Below are 4,892 nucleotides of genomic sequence, written 5' to 3'. Positions count from 1 at the left end.
TATACATTCTGTTTCAATTGAATCGTGCACAATGTTACACTTGTGCATTCCTGTGTACGTTTGTGTTAAGATGTATTAAGCAATTGGAAAATACTCTTATTCGCCACGCCATAATAATATTTAGATTGTCCATCTTGCGCTGTTTGTATTCCACGTGTCTGTGTGCAGAATCGAATCATGTTATAATATTTGTAGATCCAAGATCCCACGCCGCGTCCAATAAAAATACGTCGAGTGGCTTAGGGTGGAGACCCTTTATTCGCGTTCATCCAAGTCGTTCAGCGAACGGTCGACACTCTCCGGCAGACGAGCACAAAATCTGGCGAAATCTTATGAGACGGAGTTTGCATTCGAAGCAAATTTTCGAAAGCCGCATTCCACGCATGATGGGAGGGTTCGTCATTGTGTGAAGCAAACAACCTTCTTCTATAATAATAGTTATTCCCATCCCCAGCCAGCTTCCCCAAAGAAGCAAGCTAATGTCTGACAACTGGCTTTTATTGTTTTCATTATTTTAGCTTCGTCAACTTAACCGAGCAACACTAACTTTTCTCGACTCTCTAGCTCGAGCTCGAGTTTACTGACTTACCAAATAAAACCGACAATCCGTATTCATGAATTTTAGTTCTGACGTTATTCACCATGTAAATTAATCCATATAACAAAGAAGCTTGCAATAATATTTGCAATATTATTGAAATATTGTTAGAACGTTGCAACGTTGCTATGATATTGTTGGAACGATCTGTGCTGTATAGAAAATGCGGAGAAAGCAAGAATACGTGATCGATGAAAACGGAAAGCAGTAACCATCAGAATAAAGTGTGTGAAGAAATAAGTTGCCTTCCCCGATCGCGCGTGATAAAATGAATAGATGTGATACGGCGTAAAAGGATACGAGTACCGCGTGATAAAGTATGCGTGTAAATATGAAAATGTATATATGTATTATCACGCGATAAAGGCGCGAGATATATTAATGTCGCCGCGGCATTAAACGCAAATTGCAGCGTCGAATAAATGAATTTACGTTTCCGTGAAGTGTTTTCATTCTTGGCGCGAATGCACTTCCGCCTGTAATTCTTTCGCGTCGATTCGGACGCGAATACATTCGCTTCTTACAATAGCCCTCGATTGGTACAAGTACGTCACAATAGTTTTCAATGTCGCTCTATATGAATATCGCAGTCAATGGGCGCATTCAGCGGAGACGACAATTGAGTAGCACTTGAGCAGTAATGCAACCTGCTTCGCTGAATATCTCAGAGTATATACCGATCGTATTCAATTGCTACTCAACTGTTGTCTCCGTTGAATGCGCCCAGTGTAAACATGAAATGAGATTTGGCCAGCTGTGTTTAGCCTTGCGCGTACAATATGGGTCCGAAATTCTAATATGTAGTGAGCGCGATTGATGACATTAAAATTTTCATGAGTGACACGAAAAATAATAAAATACAGGAATCATAGGAACTTGACGATTTTCAAAATGAAATAAATAATATAAAATATAACACAAGGGAAATATAGATAATTAATTATTTCTTATTATTTAACAATAAAATTTGAGTATGGTATATTTGAGTATATTTGAATCATGATTAGCAGAAGCCATGAAGCAGTTCAATGAGTGCCTCACTGATTTTTATTACGATTGATTTCTACACTTAGACCCAGTAATGAAATTAAAGCAGAAATAAACAAGAAGAACTAATCATATTAAAGAATCAGTACTCACTGAACTGTTTCTGCTGAATACATCCATTATTCAATTAAACTCAGATATGCTAAAATTACATTTCTTGTTGTTATATAATAAGAATTAATATTTAAATTATATTTCATATTACTCATTTCATTCTGAAACTCATCAAGTTTCCATGGCCCATCCTGTGTTAGATAAAGAAGTTCATCCGAAAAAGATTTTTTTCATTAAGAACCCTTCGTCTCAATTAGATCATTCTTCTTTTCAGCTATAGATAAAATATGACACGTTGTAAAGTCAATCATGAAAAACGAAAGCAGGTACACGAGCTCCCTAAGAATCTTGAAAATTCACGGAGCGAATAAAAGCTCATTATAAAGTCGCTCTTACCCTTTATTTTCATCGCTTTTCACACCATGGGGAGTTGATATTCATGAAATTAATTTTTTTCCTTTTATTCGTTAGAAACTTATTATAGAAAATGCTTGTTCTACAAGGTATCAAGAGCAATGGTCTTCTCAATGCAGTTCATATTGTGCTGATTTGTTTCCCCCTTTCTCCATTTAATCTACAAAATACAATTAGCTTCGTAGTTAGCTAATTTGCGTCAGAAAGACTGCCGAATAATCGAGTATTCACTGTAAAATCAAAATCATTAATTAAACGGTAATATTTCATACGTCGGGCGATTAAACATTGTATCCCAGCTTCACCACAAATACGGGAAGCGAGCGTTCTCATTTGTAATTATCAAGGGTAGACAGATGAAATCGCTCTTCATCGCGACGCAGGATTCTCAAATGAAATCCCGAGGTATCTTAGTCGGTATTAACATCGGGAAAACGGGCGTGACGTAAATAAAGAATCCCCGTCAGGGCATTACTTTCCGCTTGCTTCTCACCGTCGGAGATCGGCAAGGGGGTTAGTCCTTTTCTCATCGTACTACGATTTCTCGCGAACACAGAAGGCAACTAATATCCGCGTAGGAGCCTCTATTTTTCTTTATTAGCTCGTCGCGATGTAACAATGCCGCGTCCTGCGCGCACACCGCGCCGGTGTCAATGGAGTTGACTTTTCGCAAACTCGCCAGGCAACCTTTCGCAAACCGAGCTGGGCCGCGTGGATGCGACCGAGCCACATCTGCGGATTCCCGCAGAATATCACCGTCGTCCACGCGAACAAAGGGAAGCAGGAGATAGCGGTAGAGGTCGGTACGAGGGACGCATCGCACGGGATGGATACGGGGTTGGCAGTCGATGGGGAGGAAGGAAAAAGGAGAAGAGGAAGCGAGGTGGAGAGAAGCTCGACGGAAGGATACGAAAGAGGGTGCATCGCCTCGGGCGTCTCTTCGTGCCGGTCTCTTATGTTCTCTACCTCGGTCCTTACCTCTTCCAGCCGCATCGTTGCACCCTCGCTCTCTGCACACCCCTCTCGACTCTCGTCCTCCCTTGGCTGTCCCGAAACTCCTCTAAATAGCCATGTGACGGTACCAGCCACCGTATTACATTCCATACACCAACACCGAACGACAACGCGCGCATCATCAGTGTGTGGCCAAATGCTGACGCACACGTGCTTCGTCGTGTAGCAATACGCGTACGGATCTTAGAAGATTTCTGAGCGAGGGACGCTCAGAAACTAGAGTTCCTGATCCTGATGGCGCCCACGGGCATGTGCGCGAAGAAACGACCTCGTCGTTGCGTCGTGTTTGCGCGTGTGTTTTTGTGCATAGTTACGTTTCCACCCGCCACTCATCCCCGATTTTCAATGTTTTTTTCAGCTATCCCCCCCCCCCTTACGCTGCCAGACAAACACGTAGAGTTGTTGAGTTTTATGATCGCGACGGAAGTATTTCGCGCACGATCATAATTGTCGAACAATTGTTCGCTATCTTCGCGATCATATTCGAAACGTGAGTTTGTGAGAACTTATTCGAAATGACATCCGCGATACATATCCAGTTCGATGAAAATACCGAAAACTCACAAGAGAAACGAATACTTGGAGTATTGTTTCGTTCTATGATCTCTCTCGTGGTCAGTTACTATTTCGCTATAATAATAGCGCAATTATTTCGCAATAATAGCAAAATTATATATTAATATGTTAGAAAGTTACATAGAGCTAACATCTGGTGGTAAATTCAAAGTATGTTCGATTATTGATGCATTATATTCAATTTATTCGAGACCATTATGCAAGCTATACCATTATTTACTTAGTGCAATATTAACTTGCCATCAGGTTACTAATTGCATTAATAATATATTTTTCAATTATGTTGAAAGAACAATTACAAGCATAATATTTGTATACGTTAATTAAGTTTGTTTCTATCAATAATCTAATACCTATAATAGTCGCAGTCTATATTATGGAAACTTATTTTCCCGCGGCGACAAGATCGTCTGGTTTCAAAAATAACTTGTTACAGTAACTCAACATTTTGGAAACATTAATTAAGAACAAACAAATAAATTAAAATATCATTAGATATTAGATTAAATTCAACACAGGAGCTACAATAATTGGAAAATAATATAATCTAAAATTATTACCAATCTGACTTATTTTTAAACTTTGTTGTATAAATTTGTGTAATTAATTTTTCATTGGGATGAAATGTGGAATAATTGTATGATATTATTGCAATTAAATATGTTTATTTTCGAAAAGATATCTAAAATTAATTAAACTATTCTGTATAAGATAATGTTATTTATGCAAAAGACATAAATGATGACATAATTATAATTTTATTTAAATGAAACAATTATTATTAATACAATATTATTACGAATTTGACATTTTAGATATCATTACAGAGATATTAACTTTCATACAGACGTTACTGCCACTTACCATGCAATTTTGTGAAAGCAGACGCAACTAACTGCGATTATGTGTTTGTATTTTAATTATTAAACTGATTATAAAAGAAAATTTTTTAAATGTCAAATTTTATCATCATGTGAACATACAAACGGAGAGGAATATTGACGCGATGGTTTAGCAATTTAATGCACGTTATATATTTAAATTGCAAAATGTTTTCAAATTTAAAATATTTGTGGTTCCTAAAGTAAGCCCTTTGTGTATGTGTGTGTGTATGTGTGTGTGTGTGTGTGTGTGTGTGTGTGTGTGTGTGTGTGTAGTGGGTACTTAATCTTCACAGTATATAATATTA

The sequence above is a fragment of the Atta cephalotes genome (genome assembly GCF_000143395.1).
Source record: "Atta cephalotes unplaced genomic scaffold scaffold00041, whole genome shotgun sequence".
NCBI classification, from domain to species: Eukaryota; Metazoa; Arthropoda; class Insecta; order Hymenoptera; family Formicidae; genus Atta; species Atta cephalotes.
This window is presented reverse-complemented; position numbering follows the sequence as displayed.